This window comes from Oncorhynchus nerka, linkage group LG7, assembly GCF_034236695.1.
Source record: "Oncorhynchus nerka isolate Pitt River linkage group LG7, Oner_Uvic_2.0, whole genome shotgun sequence".
Classification (NCBI taxonomy): Eukaryota; Metazoa; Chordata; class Actinopteri; order Salmoniformes; family Salmonidae; genus Oncorhynchus; species Oncorhynchus nerka.
This window is the reverse complement of record NC_088402.1, coordinates 1,436,717-1,457,998: the sequence shown is the minus strand read 5'-3', so window position 1 is coordinate 1,457,998 and position 21,282 is coordinate 1,436,717. Positions and strand designations below refer to the sequence as shown.

Below are 21,282 nucleotides of genomic sequence, written 5' to 3'. Positions count from 1 at the left end.
GCTCTCTCTCATGTTGATAATGCTACATGCTAGCTACAGCTGCCAGCTAGCTACCCCTCATGTTGATAATGCTACATGCTAGCTATGTCTGCCCGCTATCTCCCGCTCTCCCTCTCATGTTGATAATGCTACATGCTAGCTACAGCTGCCAGCTAGCTACCCCTCATGTTGATAATGCTACATGCTAGCTACAGCTGCCAGCTAGCTACCCCTCATGTTGATAATGCTACATGCTAGCTACAGCTGCCAGCTAGCTACCCCTCATGTTGATAATGCTACATGCTAGCTACAGCTGCCAGCTAGCTACCCCTCATGTTGATAATGCTACATGCTAGCTACAGCTGCCAGCTAGCTACCCCTCATGTTGATAATGCTACATGCTAGCTACAGCTGCCAGCTAGCTACCCCTCATGTTGATAATGCTACATGCTAGCTACATCTGCCAGCTAGATCCCTCTCAGTCCCTCATGTTGATAATCCTACATGCTAGCTACATCTGCCAGCTAGATCCCTCTCAGTCCCTCATGTTGATAATCCTACATGCTAGCTACATCTGCCAGCTAGATCCCTCTCAGTCCCTCATGTTGATAATCCTACATGCTAGCTACATCTGCCAGCTAGATCCCTCTCAGTCCCTCATGTTGATAATCCTACATGCTAGCTACATCTGCCAGCTAGATCCCTCTCAGTCCCTCATGTTGATAATGCTACATCTGCCAGCTAGATCCCTCTCAGTCCCTCATGTTGATAATCCTACATGCTAGCTACATCTGCCAGCTAGATCCCTCTCAGTCCCTCATGTTGATAATCCTACATGCTAGCTACATCTGCCAGCTAGATCCCTCTCAGTCCCTCATGTTGATAATCCTACATGCTAGCTACATCTGCCAGCTAGATCCCTCTCAGTCCCTCATGTTGATAATGCTACATGCTAGCTACATCTGCCAGCTAGATCCCTCTCAGTCCCTCATGTTGATAATGCTACATGCTAGCTACATCTGCCAGCTAGATCCCTCTCAGTCCCTCATGTTGATAATCCTACATGCTAGCTACATCTGCCAGCTAGATCCCTCTCAGTCCCTCACACAATACCCCAACAGGCCTACACACAATACCCCAATCGGCCTACACACAATACCCCAACAGGCCTACACACAATACCCCAACAGGAGGCCTACACACAATACCCCAACAGGAGGCCTACACACAATACCCCAACAGGAGGCCTACACACAATACCCCAACAGGAGGCCTACACACAATACCCCAACAGGAGGCCTACACACAATACCCCAACCGGAGGCCTACACACAATACCCCAACCGGAGGCCTACACACAATACCCCAACCGGAGGCCTACACACAATACCCCAACCGGAGGCCTACACACAATACCCCAACCGGAGGCCTACACACAATACCCCAACCGGAGGCCTACACACAATACCCCAACCGGAGGCCTACACACAATACCCCAACCGGAGGCCTACACACAATACCCCAACCGGCCTACACACAATACCCCAACCGGCCTACACACAATACCCCAACCGGCCTACACACAATACCCCAACAGGCCTACACACAATACCCCAACAGGCCTACACACAATACCCCAACAGGCCTACACACAATACCCCAACAGGCCTACACACAATACCCCAACCGGAGGCCTACACACAATACCCCAACCGGAGGCCTACACACAATACCCCAACCGGAGGCCTACACACAATACCCCAACCGGAGGCCTACACACAATACCCCAACCGGAGGCCTACACACAATACCCCAACCGGCCTACACACAATACCCCAACCGGCCTACACACAATACCCCAACCGGCCTACACACAATACCCCAACAGGCCTACACACAATACCCCAACAGGCCTACACACAATACCCCAACAGGCCTACACACAATACCCCAACAGGCCTACACACAATACCCCAACAGGCCTACACACAATACCCCAACAGGCCTACACACAATACCCCAACAGGCCTACACACAATACCCCAACAGGCCTACACACAAGTGTTTACAACTGATTAAAAATGAAAAGTTTAAATGTCTTGAGTCAATAAGTATTCAACCCCTTTGTTAAGGAAAGCCTAAATAAGTTCAGGAGTAAAACATTTCTTAACAAGTCACATAAATTGCAGGGACTGTGTGAGAGCTGGATGACCTCGTCACTGTACCCCACACACACAATTATCTGTAAGGCCCCTCTGTTGAGCAGTGAATTTCAAACACAGATTCAACCACAACGACCAGGGAGGTTTTCCAATGCCTTGCAAAGAAGATCACCTATTGGTAGATGGGTAAAAATAAAAATCAGACATTGAATATCCCTTTGAGCATGGTGAAGTTATTAATTACACTTTGGATGGTGTATCAATACACCCAGTCACTACAAAGATACAGGCGTCCTTCCTAACTCAGTTGCCGGAGAGGAAGGAAACTGCTCAGGGATTTCACCATGAGGTCAATGGTGACTTTAAAACAGTTACAGAGTTTAATAGCTGTGATAGGAGAAAACTGAGGATGGATCAACAACATTGTAGTTACTCCACAATACTAACCTAAATGACAGAGTGAAAATAAGGAAACCTGTACAGAATAAAAATATTCCAAAACATGCATCTGGTTTGCAACAAGGCACTAAAGTCATACTGCAAAAAATGTTGCAAAGCAATTAACTTTTTGTCCTGAATACAAAGTGTTATGTTTGGGACAAATCAAATACGTCACTGAGTACCACTCCATATTTTCAAGCATAGTTATGGGTATGCTTGTGATCATTAAGGACTGAGGCATTTTAGGATAACAAACTTAAATGGAGATAAGCACAGGCAAAATCCTAGAAAAAAAAAACTGGTTGCCTTTTTTCCAACCAGACACTGGGAGATGAATTCACCTTTCAGCAGGACAATAACCTATGACACCAGGCCAAATCTACAATGGAGTTGCTAACCAAGAACACAGTGCTGTATACATGCTGATTATAGACTTTTCTACTATATTATTGATTGTTTGTTTATCCCATGTGTGTTGTATATTTCGAGCTGCTTTGCTTTATCTTGGCCAGGTCGCAGTTGTAAATGAGAACTTGTTCTCAACTAGCCTACCTGGTTAAATAAAGGTGAATTTAAAAAAAATAAACAGTGAATATTCTTGAGTGGCCGAGTTCGTTTGAAAATCTATGTTAAGACCTGAAAATGGTTGCATTAGCAATGATCAACAACCAACCTGACAGAGCTTGAAGAATTTAGAGAATAATAATATTGTACAATCCAGGTGTTGTCTTCACGTCCCCTCAAAACCCATTGGAGGAGAAGGTCAGAGGGGAGAGACCTCTGGCTGTCTAATCCAATGGGTTTTGAAAAGGAGACGATAGAGAAAAGGCGCCTACGCAATTGATATCTTCCGAACACACCTTCACGACACACACTTCGTGAAAGGATTCACACACTGGGCTAAGGGTGTCAGCAGAGGAACAAATATCCAAATGGCCAGGCTGAGAACTGGGAAGTGTACAACCCCATCAGCCATACAGACAAACTCACCACAACCTACAAGTGGAAACTACACCGGAAAAATAAATAAATATTTATATTTAAATCAAAGATTTTCAAAGTTACAGTTCAGAAAATCACTTACATTGAATAATTAATTAGGCCCTAATCTATGAACTTCACATGACAGGGAATACAGATATGCATCTGTTGGATCCAGATACCTTTTTAGTGTATGTGGACACCACTTAAATTAGTGGGTTAGGCTATTTCAGCCACACCCGTTGCTGACAGGGGTATAAAAATTGAGCACAGCCATGCAATGTCCATAGACAAACAATGGCAGTAGAATGGCATTACTGAACAGCTCAGTGACTTTCAATGTGGCACCGTCATAGAATGTCACCTTTCCAACAAGTCAGTTAATCAAATGTTTGTCCTGCTAGAGCGGCCCCGGCCAACTGCTAGAGCGGCCAACTGCTAGAGCGGCCCCGGCCAACTGCTAGAGCGGCCCCGGCCAACTGCTAGAGCCGCCCCGGCCAACTGCTAGAGCCGCCCCGGCCAACTGCTAGAGCCGCCCCGGCCAACTGCTAGAGCGGCCCCGGCCAACTGCTAGAGCTGCCCCGGCCAACTGCTAGAGCTGCCCCGGCCAACTGCTAGAGCTGCCCCGGCCAACTGCTAGAGCTGCCCCGGCCAACTGCTAGAGCTGCCCCGGCCAACTGCTAGAGCTGCCCCGGCCAACAGCTCAGCCGTGAAGTGGTAGGCCACACAAGCTCACAGAATGGGACTGCAGAGTGCTGAAGCGCGTGAAGATTGTCTGTCCTCGATTGCAACACTCACTACAGAGTTCCAAACTGCCTCTGGAAGCAACGTCAGCAAAATAACCGTTAGTCGGGAGCTTCATGAAATGGGTTTCCCTGGCCAAGCAGCCGCACACAAGCCGAAGATAACCATGCGTAATACCAAGTGTTGACTGGAGTGGTGTAAAGCTCGCTGTCATTGTACTCTGGAGCAGTGGAAACGCTTTCTCTGGAGTGATGAATCACGCTTTACCACCGTCTGACATACAAATCTAGTTTTGGCTTGTATAAAATCGAGCTCACAGCCATGCAATCTCCATAGACAAACATTGCCAGTAGAATAGTCATCTGTAAGTGCTGTTATTGTGAAGTTGAAACGTAAAAATGGTCTGTCCTCAGTTGCGACACTCACTACCGAGTTCCAAACTACCTCTGGAAGCAACGTTAGCACAAGAACCGACATCGCCGCCATTGCACTCTGGACCAGTGGAAGCGCGTTCTCTGGAGTGAAGAATCACGCTTCACCATCTGGCAGTCCAATGGATGAAGCTGGGTTTGGCGGATGCCAGGAGAACGCTACCAGCCCCAATGCATAGAGCCAACTGTAAAGTTTGGTGGAGGAGGAATAGTGGTCTGGGCTGTTTTTCATGGGTAGGACTAGGCCCCTTAGTTCCACGGAAGGGAAATCTTAATGCTACAGCATACAAAGACATTCTAGACAATTCTGTGCTTCCAACTGTGGTAACAGCTTGGGGAAGGCCCTTTCCTGTTTCAGCATGACAACGCCCATGTGCACAAAGCGAGGTCCACACAGAAATGGTTTGTCGAGATCGGTGTGGAAGAACTTGACAGGTTTGCAAAGAGCCCTGACCTCAACCCCATCGAACACCTTGGGGATAACTTGTAACGTCGACTGCGAGCCAGGCCTAATCGCACAACATCAGTACCCGATCTCACTAATGCTCGTGGCTGAATGGAAGCAAGCAATGTTCCAACATCTAGTGGAAAGCCTCCCCAGAAGAGTAGAGGCTGTTAAAGCAGAAAAGTGGGGTCCAAGTCCATATTAATGCCCATGTCAGTAAGGGGAAAACACTGCATTAGGAAACCTTCAATCGTCAGTCAACACAAACACCTTCTCTCAGACACAAAGCTCCCAATTTAAAACCAAGCCCGATACAGACCAGACCAGACAGACATGATTTTGATCTAGTCTTCTACTAGTCCTATTGGAAATGGCTTTTGCCTTTGTTCCTGTGCCAATAATATTGGCCTAGACCTACTGGCCGTGCCCAGGTTGTGAGGATAGGCAACATATCTGCCACACTGACCCTCAACACAGGGGCCCCTCAGGGGTGCAAGCTTAGTCTCCTCCTGTACTGTGGTAGGCATGATCACAGACAACAACAAGACAGCCTATAGGGAGGAAGTCAGAGACCTGGCCGTGTGGTGCCAGGACAACAAACTCTCCCTCAACGTGATCAAGACAAAGAAGATGATTGTGGACTACAGGAAAAAGAGGATTGAGCACGCCCCCATTCTCATTGATGGGGCTGCATTGGAGCAGGTTGAGAGCTTCAAGTTCCTTGGTGTCCACATCAACAAACTAACATGGTCCAAGCACACCATGACAGTCATGAAGTGGGCACGACAAAACCTACTCCCCCTCAGGAGCCTAAAAAGATTTGGCATGGGTCCTCAGATCCTCAAAAGATTCTACAGCTGCACCATCGAGAGCATCCTGACTAGTTACATCACTGCCTGGTATGACAACTGCTCGGCCTCCGACCACAAGGCACTACAGAGGGTAGTGCGTATGGCCCAGTACATCACTGGGGTCAAGCTTCCTGACATCCAGGACCTCTATACCAGGTGGTGTCAGAGGAAGGCACTAAAAATGGTTAGACTCCAGCCACCCTAATCATGGACTGTTCTCCCTGCTTCCGCACTGCAAGCGGTACCAGAGCGCCAAGTCTAGGTCCAAGAGGCTTCTAAACAGCTTCTACCCCCAAGCCATAAGACTCCTGAACATCTAATCTAATGGTTACCCTGACTATTTGCATTGCCCCCCCGTCATCTATGCATAGTTACTTTAATAACTCTACCTACATGTACATACTACCTCAACTAACCAGTTCCCCCGCATATTGACTCTGTACCGGCACCCCCATTGTATATAGTCTTGCTATTGTTATTTCACTGTTCCTCTTTAATTACTTGTTACTTTGATCTCTTATTCTTATCTGCATTTTTTAAAACCGTACTGTTGGTTAGGGACTCGTAAGTAAGCATTTCACTGTAAGGTCTACACCGGTTGTATTTGGCGCATGTGACTAATAAAATGTGATTTGATTACTCCCGGATCACCCAAGACTACGTGACAGCGCATGACTCCAACACCATCTTCAAGTCTGCAGACGACATGACAGTGGTAGGCCTGATCACTGACGACAAGATAGCTTATCGGGAGGTCAGAGACCTGGCAGTGTGGTGCCAGGACAACAACCTCTCCCTCAACGTCAGCATGACATAGGAGCTGATCATGGATTACAGGAAAAGGAGGGTTTAGCACACTTTAGCTTGAAATGAAACCACTCAAAATTAGAAATGTGTATTAGCTGGGAAAAAAGTATAGCGTTAGCGAACTACAATCTTATCCGCATATATCAGGTATGGCCGCCATGCCACGGTTGCCCTTAATTTGAAGATGGAATCCGGAGACAGGTGCTTTCTCCATCTCTGTAGCTATCATACTCTAATTCCACTGATTTCAAAACTTGATCCTCCAGAAAGTTGAGCAACACATTAAAAAAATAAAAAAGCAGCATTCGACAGGATTAACACAGACTGACCAGCTCAAATAGACAGAAGCCTGCTAATATGGCAGACCAATCCTAACTCCTCTCCTCTAACAATTTTATTCATATTTACAGACGACATAGAAGTTTGTTATTAAGGCACATGAAAGTTCACATGTTCCAGAAGCAATTTCTGCCCCAAAAACAAATTTAGAAAGAAAATAATAATAATAATTTAAAGCATGTTTAAATGGCTCTCCTGTGAAGTCATGACATGCCTAGTTTCCTGAACCGGGTCACATATTTGAAATTTGATATGGCTACTCGTGTCTGAAAATGAATGATATCAGAAGATGTATTTTTGCAGTCCTTCATGGACAGTTTTGAATAAGTCATACAAAGATGCATAGGATATTAAGTGCTCCAGGAATCACATTTAATTTTATATTTTTAGCATTGTGCACATGTTAGGCAGAGATGAAAGGGGGACTCAACTCAAACACATCATAGTGTCTATGTAGAGTAAGATGATGCCAAGGATCTTCAACTAGTAGGCACAAACCACCCGAATATTGATATTCATTAAATGTTTTTGAAGGTTGGGTGACTGAGAAACTAATTACTAGAACATTTTCAAACACCCAGAACTTCAGAGGACAACCCTCCTGGAGTGCAAGCAGGATGTTCTTACCTCGAAAGCTGCCTATGGACAAGGGGGCCGCAGTCTGACTTGGTTAGCCACTGCCACAACCATCAACATTACAATTCTACTTTAAATGTCGCCCGCTAAAAATCTCAAAGTGGTCGAATTGAGTGTGCATTTAATGTTAAAGTCGTCAAATTGAGTGTGCATTCAATGTTAAGTCGTCAAATTGAGTGTGCATTCAATGTTCAAAGTGGTCGAATTGAGTGTGCATTCAATGTTCAAAGTGGTCGAACTGAGTGTGCATTCAATGTTCAAAGTGGTCGAATTGAGTGTGCATTCAATGTTCAAAGTGGTCGAATTGAGTGTGCATTCAATGTTCAAAGTGGTCGAATTGAGTGTGAAATTGAAACCTGGCAACATCCCTACGGTGAAGTATGGTGGTGGCAGCATCATGCCTGGAGGAAACCTGGCCCCCTCTCTACGGTGAAGCATGGTGGTGGCAGCATCATGCCGCGGGGATGTTTTTCAGCGGCAGTGACTGGTAGACTAGTCTGGGTCGAGGGAAAGACGAACGGAGGAAAGTACAGAGAGATCCTTGATGAAAAGTGCTCTGGAGCTCTCAGGACCTCAGACTGGGGTGAAGGTTCACCTTCCAACAGGACAACGACCGTAAGCACACCGCCACTCCTGCATTGTCTTGGCTATCGGACAAGTCTCTGAATGTCCTTGAGGCCCTGCCAGAGCCCGGTCTTGAACCCGAACGAACAATATGGAGAGACCTGAAAATAGCTGTGCAACGGCGCTCCCCATCCAACCTGACAGAGCTTGAGAGGATCTGCAGAGAAGAATGGGAGAAACTCCCCAAATACAGGTGTGCCAAGCATGTACCATCATACCCAGGAAGATTACTTATGTAAAGGTGATAAAAAAAAATCGTAATAAATTGGCAAATATATTTCTAAAAACCTGTTTTTGCTTTGTCATTATGGGGTATTGGGTGTAGATTTAAGAGAGAAAAAATGATTTAATAAATGTTAGAATAAAGCTGTAACGTAACAAAGCAAAACAAGTCAATCAAATCAAATGTATTTATATAGCCCTTCGTACATCAGCTGATATCCCAAAGTGCTGTACAGAAACCCAGCCTAAAACCCCAAACAGAAAACAATGTCTAGAAGCACGGTGGCTAGGAAAAACTCCCTAGAAAGGCCAAAACCAAGGAAGAGACCTAGAGAGGAACCAGGCTATGTGGGATGGCCAGTCCTCTTCTGGCTGTGCCAGGTGGAGATTATAACAGAACATGGCCAATATGTTCATAACTGACCAGCAGGGTCAAATAATAATAATCACAGTAGTTGTCGAGGGTGCAGCAAGTCAGCACCTCAGGAGTAATTGTCAGTTGACTTTTCATAGCCGATCATTAAGAGTATCTCTACCACTCTTGCAGTCTCTAGAGTTGAAAACAGCAGGTCTGGGACAGGTACCCCCCCCACAGGGAGCGCCCCCCACAGTTTGGAACCACTGATTTAAAGCGCAATAATGTGTTCTCTCTCAAGTACATTGCCATGATTGTCAGCTATGTAGCTGCTCTGGGGCTAGGCGATATGGCCTAAAACTCATACAGTGGTTCTTCCTTTAAAAGTTGCGTCATACCGCAGCACAGCTTGCGGGCTGCCGCAGAATTCTATGGCACGTTATTTAAGTGTCAGCCATTGTTGCCATTAATGGTAGTTAGTGCTAGTTTGCCCACCAGAGGGCATCTTTGAGAAGCTAAGTTACTGAAATGATATAGGCCTAAGCTTCAAGAAGCAAACGGAGCCTTGAATTGAACAGACTATATGGGATTGATTTTAGAAATGTAGCTTCATACATTTGAACATTATGGTTTTTCTCTTCCAAGAGAAAAACAAAATGTGAGTATAGTACAGAATAATCCTTACATTTCCACATAAACATCTGATTGATTTATAAAGACCAGTCCCCATGCGGTGTCATTCAGTGACATTTATTCCCATAGTAATTCCTTATGGATCCAGATGTTAGACAACATTTGGTAGGCTATGCAAAAGAGATGGGAGTAGTGACATCCATTGATACTGTACATTTAAAGTCCCTAAAGTTGGCCAAGGAGTCCATTGTCCTGTTGATAGCCCATCAAGGATATGTTGTTTGCAGAGTTCAAACACTTGTGAATGCCTCCAGCTGTACATAACTACTGTAAATAAAAAAACACAGCATCTACAATGGTACAAGTATATTATTGAATTCAACTTGTTTTAAAATATATAATGTTTATTATGCTACTGCCTACAGTACATAGTAAACATGGTAAAGTACTTAATTCCTTACATAAGGGAGAGCAGGCCATGTCCAAACTTTCTCAGTGACCTCAAGTACTCATTAACTCTGTCTTTAACTCTTTTTCAGGTTGCATCAGTCACCAGTGAGACTCATGTGTACTGTGAACGCTCATCTTTGTTGTCGTGAGTTTTAGGGGAAGGGGCTTGGGAGAAAGAGGTGAAGCGAGAGGTTTCACTCTCACCAAAAAACGCTCTAAAATAAGCCCAATGCATTTCTATGCGCTTATTTTGACTCCAAGCTTGTCGCCTGCCTTCCCTCCTTCCTTCGGGACAAGACTCCCACTGTTAGGGGGAGACATGAGCATCTCATTTGGGAGATCTCTGGTGTAATTGGGAAGGTGCACATAAGGAGTGAAGGAGACGAAACCAAAAAGACATGAGAACAAGTAGACAAGTAGACAAATGCTCATAATAAAACCTTGATTGTTGTGATACAGATGTCTGGAATTTCACAAAACAGCATTAATTCGATATATCACATCGGCTCTAAACTGCTCTACTGATAATCTCAGTACGTCCTCCCTGGGATGATAATCTACTGTTGACGTCGGGAAATGCCAACCCCCCCCCAGACAAACGCCTTTGTTCACCGTTCCACGGAAGCGGGCAATACTCAGCATATCATAAGGTCCTAAATAATGGCCAAGTCTACCTCTCTCCCTGCTCGACTGAATCGCTTGGTAGTAACAAACAAGTCCTCCAACACCTATCAAAAACTGCTAAACTACCCTCCTGTTCCCCAGACCTGACACCGCCGAGCCAGCCTCAACCCTGGGCTCCTGATACCCAAAGGAATGAAAAGCAGTGGATGGCCCCATCGTCAAATCATCACCACCGCCACAGTGGGTGACTGCTGTGGTCCCATGATTTCTCTCGAGTTTACAAGCTCCAAGATTAACTTTGACTGCCCAAAAATATCCAAGTCACTATACGCGATCCCAGACTCTGCTTTTGGCATGCAAGCTGTTTTAATTAGTTCCCAGCATCCAGTGCAAGAGAGAGAGGTAAATTCACTACCGAACTGCCTCCAATAAGAACGAAAACAGCCTAAACCCAACAGTCAGAACATGTTACGTTTTTTTCAAACTGTCAATCACACTCGAGTAATCTGAGACCCACGAGCTAAACCCAAGGGACTACTAAGGGGGAGGAGGGGGTTCTTGAACATTTGCTGTGTCATTCCAAAAAGTGATCAAATTCAACATCTCACAGACTCCAACCTTGACATCGACTGCCTTTCAGAGACATGGCTCCATAAAAACTCTACATCTGCTGCTTTGTGCCTGGCTACAATGTTTTCAGGAGAGACAGGATAAAAGGAGGAGGGGGTCTGCCCAGCTGCAATGTTTTCAGGAGAGACAGGATGGAAGGAAGAGGAGGGGGTTTGATTATTTACATTAAAGAACATATCCGATGTAAACAAATTGAGTGGTCATGTGATAATGAACTAGAAGGTATTGGCCTAAAGAATCCACTGTCTCCTCAAATGCCTAATAGCCTTCAGGAATGTACAGACCCCTTTACACCAAAACACTGTTTTTGACATTTCAGGACATTGTTCGTCTTAAAATGGGAGATTTTAACATGAATTATGAAGACAAGTCTTGTAGGAAAATCCTAAAACAGATCATAAATACCTTTGACCTCACAGCTCATAAAAAGGCCAACCAGGGTGACTTGTCTTATGGACAGAACCCCTCCACTGGTTTCTTGGGCACAGCACCAGTGAATGACACTCATAAGGGAGGTTTCTGAGGTGAACAAGATGATTAGCTCTCTAATGAACTAAAGCCAAAGATGTTTGGACTAGACTCTACCTTAGGGGGGGGGGGGGTCCAAGGGTCTGGAGGTCATCCATAAGAACACCCATCTTTAAATCTTCTACACGCAATGCAGTTTGGCTTCAGAACAAACCACTCCACAGAAATGGCCAACTACTTTCTTCTGGAAAACGTGAAGTCCAAGATGGAGCAATGTTACAAGGGTCTCAGTGACTCATGTTTCCATCTCAATGTAAGAAGAAGTAAAACACAGTCTATGTTCTTCACAAAGAGGACAACCGATGCTACTGAACCAGATGTCTATGAGTCAGGGGAGAAGAACAGTCTGTATGTTCTTCACAAAGAGGACAACCGATGCTACTGAACCAGATGTCTATGAGTCAGGGGAGAAGAACAGTCTGTATGTTCTTCACCAAGAGGACAACCGATGCTACTGAACCAGATGTCTATGAGTCAGGGGAGAAGAACAGTCTGTATGTTCTTCACCAAGAGGACAACCGATGCTACTGAACCAGATGTCTATGAGTCAGGGGAGAAGAACAGTCTGTATGTTCTTCACCAAGAGGACAACCGATGCTACTGAACCAGATGTCGAAACCCTAGACCGACTCCAATCTGCATACCGCCCCAACAGATCCACAGATGATGCAATCTCTACTGCACTTCACACTGCCCTTTCCCACCTGGACAAAAGCAACACCTGTGTGAGAATGCTGTTAATTTACTACAGCTCAGCGTTCAACACCATAGTGCCCTCAAAGCTCATCACTAAACTAAGGACTCTGGGACTAAACACCTCCTCCAGCAACTGGATCCTGGACTTTCTGGCGGGCCACCCCCAGGTGGCAAGGGTAGGTAACAATACATATTCCATGCTGATCCTCAACACAGGGCCCCTCAGGGGTGTGTGCTCAGTCCCCTCCAGTACCCCCTGTTCACTCATGACTGCATGGCCAGGCACAACTCCAACACCATCATTAAATTTGCAGACGACACAACAGCGGTAGGCCTGATCATCGACGAGACAGCCTATAGGGAGGAGGTCAGAGACCTGGCCTGGTGCTGCCAGGACAACGTGATCAAGACAAAGGAGCTGATCGTGGACTACAGGAAAAGGAGGACCGAGCACGCCCACATTCTCATCGACAGGGCTGTAGTGGAGCAGGTTGAGAGCTTCAAGTTCCTTGGTGTCCACATCACCAACAAGCCATCATGGTCCAAACACACCAAGACAGTCACGAAGAGGGCATGACAAAGCCTATTCCCCCTCAGGAGACTGAAAAGATTTGGCATGTCTGTCTCCTCGGACCCTCAATAAGTTCTACAGCTGCACCATAGCACTGGTTGCATCTGTCTGGTATGGCAACCGCTCGGCCTCCGACTGCAAGGCACTACAGGGTAGTGTGAACGGCCCAGTACATCACTGGGGCAAAGCTTCCTGACATCCAGTACCTCTATACCAGGCGGTGTCAGAGGAAAGCCCTACAAATTGTCAAGGACTCCAGTCACCCTAGTCATCGACTTCACGCTGCTACCGCACGGCAAGCAGAACCGGAGCGCAATGTCTAGGTCCAAGAGGCCTCTTAACAGATTCTACCCCCAAGCTATAACACTCCTGAACAGCTAATCAATTGGTTATTTGCACCCTCCCCCCCTCCCTCTTTTACACTACTGCTACTCTGTTTATTATCTATGCATAGTCACTTTAACTCTACCCAGATGTACATATTACCTCAATTACCTTGACTAACCTGCGCCTCCACACATCGACTCTGACCCCCTGTATATAGCCATGCTACTGTTATTTGACCGCTGATGTTTAATCATTTGTTTTAAAAAACAACAATTTTTTCTTAAAACTGCATTGTTGGTTATGGGCATGAGGTCCTACGCATTTCACTGAAAGGTCTACTACACCTGTTGTATTCAGCATTACACTGTAAGGTCTACTACACCTGTTGTATTCAGCATTTCACTGTAAGGTCTACTACTGTTGTATTCAGCATTTCACTGTAAGGTCTACTACACCAGCTGTATTCAGCATTTCACTGTAAGGTCTACTACACCCGTTGTATTCAGCATTTCACTGTAAGGTCTACTACACCTTTTGTATTCAGCATTTCACTGTAAGGTCTACACCTTTTGTATTCAGCATTTTACTGTAAGGTCTACTACACCAGCTGTATTCAGCATTTCACTGAAAGGTCTACTACACCTGTTGTATTCAGCATTACACTGTAAGGTCTACTACACCTGTTGTATTCAGCATTTCACTGTAAGGTCTACTACTGTTGTATTCAGCATTTCACTGTAAGGTCTACTACACCAGCTGTATTCAGCATTTCACTGTAAGGTCTACTACACCCGTTGTATTCAGCATTTCACTGTAAGGTCTACTACACCTTTTGTATTCAGCATTTCACTGTAAGGTCTACACCTTTTGTATTCAGCATTTTACTGTAAGGTCTACTACACCTTTTGTATTCAGCATTTCACTGTGAGGTCTACACCAGCTGTATTCAGCATTTCACTGTAAGGTCTACTACACCTGTTGTATTCAGCATTTCACTAAGGTCTACTACACCTGTTGTATTCAGCATTTCACTGTAAGGTCTACTACACCTGTTGTATTCAGCATTTCACTGTAAGGTCTACTACACCAGCTGTATTCAGCATTTCACTGTAAGGTCTACTACACCTTTTGTATTCAGCATTTCACTGTAAGGTCTACACCTTTTGTATTCAGCATTTTACTGTAAGGTCTACTACTGTTGTATTCAGCATTTCACTGTAAGGTCTACTACACCAGCTGTATTCAGCATTTCACTGTAAGGTCTACTACACCTGTTGTATTCATCATTTCACTGTGAGGTCTACTACACCTGTTGTATTCAGCATTTCACTGTAAGGTCTACCTACACCTGTTGTATTCAGCATTTCACTGTAAGGTCTACTACACCTGTTGTATTCAGCATTTCACTGTGAGGTCTACTACACCTGTTGTATTCGGCATTTCACTGTAAGGTCTACTACACCTGTTGTATTCAGCATTTCACTGTAAGGTCTACACCTGCTGTATTTGGCGCATGTGACAAATAAGATTTGATTTGACTAGTTGGGCCGAAGCTTGCTGTACCAACATTAAAACCCATTCAGTGCATCTACAAACAGGCTCTCAAAGTGCTTGATAGAAAGCCCAATAGACACTGTTAAATCCTCAGAAAGCATGAGCTCCTATATTGGGAAAATCTTGTGCAATACAGCAACATGTCTTGTATTCGGCAGGAAGCCTGGCAGGTAGGAGCACTGAGCCAGTAACCGAAAGGTTGCTGGATCGAATCCCTTAGCTGACTAGGTAAAAATCTGTCGTTCTGGCCCTGAGCAAGGCAGTAAACCTACTGTTCCCCGGGCGCCGAAGACGTGGATGAATACATTCAGTTGTACAACTGACTAGGTATCCCCCTTTCCAGATCCTAAATGGCCTGGCTACCCTCCACTTAATATCCCAAACCCACTGCGGCAGATTCACAAGTTCTGCCATGAGAGGTGACTGTATAGTTCCCTTAAGGAAAAGCACCTTTAGTAAATCCACTTTCTCTGTGAGAGCTTCCCATGTCTGGAATACACTGCCATCAGACACACATAACTGCACCACATATCACACTTTCACAAAATGCTTGAAGACCTGGCTAAAGGCCAATCAGATTTGTGATCATAATCCCTAGCTGTGTACTGCCGCTTTCCCATGTTGTCTGTTGATTGTTTAGTGTGTAAACGGTTATTGTTTTAATAACCTGTTGAGGGACTACAGTTGAAAATTACCCGGCTCGCTAGAACTTTTACTGTAAAGTTGATTAATGTGCACTGTCCCTGTAAACATAAACGCAATAAAGTAAATCAAATTGCTAGCTAGCTAATAGCTACAATAACACAAATAAGCCAAACATGAACATTAGCTCGCAAATAGAAAGCTAGCTAGTTAGCTAAAAATGGTAATTGATCAGAACTCCGGGTAAAATTAAAATATGTTGGGTAGTTAGCTAGTCAGATGCCAACATCATTGTCTAGTTTGCTAGGAAACTGTCTGAAATGTATTTTGTACAATTTGCTCGCTAGCTAACGTCAACTAAATGTCTTTCTGTATAACGTTACAATTTATAAAGTAGTCAAAAGGACAGTCGCAACATATTTGTAAGCAAATATAACTAGCCTATTCGCTATCTAATTTTAAACTATTTCAAACATTTGGAGGGGGGTGTTTTCATGTTAGCTAGTTAGTCATCCAGATGGCTAACAGTAGCTAGCGAGCTACAGCCAACACTTCGGGGAAGTCGAAACTCACCAGGGCGGTTTTTACCAAAGAAATGTTCCTGGTATGAAAACAGAAGCTTAGCGAAGTTATCTAGGCAGGAGAATCGAGTGTAGTAACATATTACAGAACAAAACGAATAACTAAATTAATAGGTTAAATTGAAAGCGTATTATCTTCCCTACGCTAACTAGTTAGCTTGCAGGCCGTCGTTGCATTGATTTAGGAAGCTACTTCATTCCGACTTACCGTTTCAAAAACAAAGATCCACCTCACGGTTTGTCCCGTAAAGGGGGGGGGGGTTGAACTACAACGATTCACCGATGTCACTTCGGTATAAAAGTGGATTGATCACAAAATGGCATTTGTGTTCTTCGTTGTAACGGGTTACTTCTCCGTTCCAGACTTCTGCCCTTCCCATTGGAAACACCGACCGACCGGTTCCTTGTGGATGGATTCAAACGATCACTACGGAATCTCGCGAGGACACGTACACAGTTGTTCAAGTCTTTGGACAGGCCCTTGTGGTACAGGCAAAAGTTGCATTGTGGTCACGGACCAGGATGCCCCATCAAGAAAACATTAAGTGAAACCTTTTCAGGAAACATTACAGTTCAATGTGTCTCCTAAAGAAGGAAACACTACACGGCTCAATGCCTCCTAAAGCAGGACGCACTACATAGTTCAATATTTCTCCTAAAGCAGGAAACATTGCAGTTCAATATGCCTCCAAAAGCAGGACACACTACAAGGTTCAATATTTCTCCTGAAGCAGGACACATTACAGTTCAATATGCCTCCAAAAGCAGGAAACATTGCAGTTCAATATGCCTCCTAAAGCAGAAACATTACAGTTCAACATGCCTCCTAAAGCAGGACACACTACAAGGTTCAATATTTCTCCTGAAGCAGGAAACATTGCAGTTCAATATGCCTCCTAAAGCAGGACACACTACAAGGTTCAATATTTCTCCTAAAGCAGGAAACATTGCAGTTCAATATGCCTCCTGAAGCAGGACACATTGCAGTTCAATATGCCTCCTAAAGCAGGACACACTACAAGGTTCAATATTTCTCCTAAAGCAGGAAACATTACAGTTCAATATGCCTCCTAAAGCACGAAATATTACAGTTCAATATGCCTCCAAAAGCAGGAAACACTACACGGTTCAATATGCCTCCTAAAGCTGGGTTCCCAAGTGGCCCAGCAGTCTAAGGCACTGCATTTCAGTGTTAGAGGTGTCACTACAGACCCTGGTTCAATTCCAGGCTGTGTCACATTGAGTCATCCAGGTTAGGGTGTGGCCGGGGTAGGCTGTCATTGTTAATATGAATCTCTTCTGAACTGACTTTTCTAGTTAAATAAAGCAATGTGTCATGACTGGCCGGGCCAAGTTACCGTGGACCACAAACCTACAGAGAGATCTCTCACACCAGAGGGGAAGAGATGGAGATGGGGGGGGGGTTTATGACACCTCACGCCCATTTTAAATCTAAGGCAGCAGACAACATTCCTTTGTCCTCTCACTATGGAGAACGGGGCTCAGAACATTAACATGCAATAAATGGACTTTGGGACAATATCACATTTCTTTATAAAGCCCTTCTTACATCAGCTGAAATCTCAAAGTGCTGTACAGAAACCTAAAACCCCAAACAGCAAGCAATGCAGGTGTAGAAGCACGGTGCCTAGGAAAAACTCCCTAGAAAGGCCAGAACCTAGGAAGAAACCTAGAGAGGAACCAAGCTATGAGGGTTGGCCAGTCCTCTTCTGGCTGTGCTGGGTGGAGATTATAACAGAACATGTTCAAATGTTCATAAATGACCAGCATGGTCAAATAATAATAATCACAGTGGTTGTCGAGGGTGCAACAGGTCAGCACCTCAGGAGTAAATGTCAGTTGGCTTTTCATAGCCGATCATTAAGAGTATCTCTACCGCTCCTGCTGTCTCTAGAGAGTTGAAAACAGCAGGTCTGGGACAGGTAGCACGTCCGGTGAACAGGTCAGGGTTCCATAGCCGCAGGCAGAACAGTTGAAACTGGAACAGCAGCACGGCCAGGTGGACTGGGGACAGCAAGGAGTCATCATGCCAGGTAGTCCTGAGGCATGGTCCTAGGGCTCAGGTCCTCTGAGAGAGAGAACGAAAGAGAGAATTAGAGAGAGCATACTTAAATTCACACAGGACACCGGATAAGACAGGAGAAATACTCCAGATATAACAGACTGACCCTAGCCTCCCGACACATAAACTACTGCAGCTTAAATACTGGAGGCTGAGACAGGAGGGGTCAGGAGACACTGTGGCCCCATCAGATGATACCCCCGGACAGGGCCAAACAGGCGGATATAACCCCACCCATTTTTCTAAAGCACAGCCCCCACACCACTAGAGGGATATCTTCAACCACCAACTTACCATCCTGAGACAAGGCCGAGTATAGCCCACAATAGGTTTCGTCAGCCACAATGGTGGTAATGACGATATAGGAAAATTAATGTTGTTTTTGTTATGTTATTACAAGTTAAAGGACAGCATTATAATGAAAACATTGTAACTTTAAGAATTTTCCTAGTACAGTATATGCTTGATGTTTGCATATTGTACGTTGTCCAGATCAAAGAGAATGTTTCTGTAAAGATGAAATGTGAAGGTAGTTGTCTAAATCGAATCTGAGTCGAATCCAGACCTCGCCTCGTGACTAGGTACGCCCAGACGATCTTGCCATAAAAGTGGAAACGCCTATTTATGACCCGAGGGTATAAAACTTGCAGACTAAGTGACCTGAGCTTCAGCCAAGGTCTGAGTAGTCAACAACCCCAAAACACAACACGAGGTTGAAGACAAAAGGAACCTTTTATCTATCCGTGCCTAGGATGAGTAGTTACGTTTAAGAGGGTGAATTCAAGCAGAACCACCCAGTCACCACTCTCCATCGAATCGTGTGTCTACACTGCTTTTATTCCTACGCTGTGAGCCCTGAGCTACAGGGCTGGCAGTTCTCAAAAGAACCCATTCAGAACAAGGGCGAGGAAACAGACCACTAAGACAAAGGACACTGACATTGTGAGGACAACCATAGAGTTACACCCTGTAACCAGAGAAGTGTGTCATCAGAGAAGCCGAAACTCGTTCACGTCGGAGACTTTCGACACGTAATTACATCATTATATTCTGACCCATAAGAGACGGCCGTCCGGTTAGGGTTAAACTAGGCCTAGTTTCCAAATGTACCCAAGTGTGCTTTCTCTCTTTTAAATCCCCATCGTGTGTAACACGTGTCATATTGTGTTGGCCCACTAGGGAGCTGTTTCGTTGTACTAAGTTCTAATCAATAGCCTAGACTGTGTGTTTGTGTATCTTATATTATCATTTTAGCTTGTTAGTAAATAAATAATCAACTCAATTGGTGTGGTACGAACTCATTGGTGAGACCCGGGTTTGTGCAGATTTACGAATTATGCAACGTTCAGAATGAGACTGTAGAGGAAATTGATTGATTAGCAACTGTTTGTAAAATCGATATTTAATTTGGGAAATAGAAACTCAATAAAACCAAACTTTACCATGGTGCCCCAGGTTAATGAGTTAATAATTACCTCATTCATTTAATCACTTTGTTTTAACTGTTAATCACTCGATGAGCAGCAGTCGTCACATTAATCAATACAACGTCACGACAAGTGTCTCTGTGTCACGTCAAGATGTCACTAAGCTTTCAATGAATTGTAGGAATGACTCACCTTTTAAAATGATTGACTGTAGTTCTGTGATGACTAAACTGAACAGATGTTTTGGTTGCTTGAAGGAGGGAGGAATTCACCCCATTCCTTCATCAGTGGAAGCCTGGAATGTCAGCTGGGGCCACCTGGAGGAAAAGAAGATTTGGAAATTCTAAAAGTACATCAGTTGTGATTGAATGGATGGGGATTCGGTCACGACTCAGTCAATAACCTATAGTGGAGACCTCATAGGCGGCACTCTCTCTCCTTCTCCCACTTGGAACGCATGATGAGGTCCAATGAGGACTGATTCTGCCACAGTTTGAGCACTGATTAGTCCATGTGTGCATCAAAAATGGCAACCCTTATACAGTGCCTTCAGAAGGTATTCACACCCCTTGACTTTTTCCCCCTAAAAAAGTTGTGTTACAGCCTGAATTTAAAATTGATTAAATTGAGATTTATTTTGTCGCTAGTCTACACACAATACCCCATAATGTCAAAGTGGAATTATGCTTTTGGAATCTTATACAAAGTAATTTAAAATGAGAAGTTGAAATTTCTTGAGCCATTAAGTATTCACCACTTTGTTATAGCAAGTTCAGGAGTAAAAATGTGATTAACAAGTCACATAATAAATTGCATGGACTCACTCTGTGTGCAATAATAGTGTTTAACTTGATTTTTGAATGACCTCATCTCTGTACCCCAGACATACAATTATCTGTAAGCTCCCTCAGTCAAGCAGTGAATTTCAAACACAGATTAAACCACAAAGACCAGGGAGGTTTTCCAATGCCTCTCAAAGGACACCTATTGGTAGATGGGTACAAAAATAAATAGACATTGAATATCCCTTTGAGCATGGTGAAGTTATTAATTACAAAGATACAGGCGTCCTTCCTAACTCAGTTGCCGGAGAGGAAGGAAACCACTCAGGGATTTTACCATAAGGCCAATGGTGACTTTAAAACAGTTACAGAGTTTAATAGCTGTGATAGGAGAAAACTGAGGATGGATCAACAACATTGTAGTTACTCCACAATACTAACCTAAATGACAGAGTGAAAATAAGGAAACCTGTACAGAATAAAAATATTCCAAAACATGCATCATGTTTGCAACAATGCACTAAAGTCATACTGCAAAAAACGTGGCAAAGAAATGAACTTTTTGTCCTGAATGCAAAGTGTTATGTTTGGGACAAATCCAATACAACACATTACTGAGTACCCTTCTGTCAAGTGAAATGTCGGTATAGGGACAAAGTGGAGTCGCAATTCAACAGCTCAGACACGAGAGGTATGTGGCAGGGTCTATAGACAATCATGGACAACAAAAAGAAAAC

General features: G+C 44.4%; 1 protein-coding gene across 1 annotated transcript in view; it reads right to left on the bottom strand.

The window, feature by feature from the left end:
• rnf19a (ring finger protein 19A, RBR E3 ubiquitin protein ligase) overlaps positions 1–16,555 on the bottom strand; it is a 62,734-nt gene extending 46,179 nt beyond the window's left edge. The window contains 1 exon segment of the mRNA XM_065020094.1: positions 16,462–16,555. The gene's annotated coding sequence lies outside the window, so the exon portion shown is untranslated.
• Between the last annotated feature and the right edge of the window lie 4,727 nt (positions 16,556–21,282).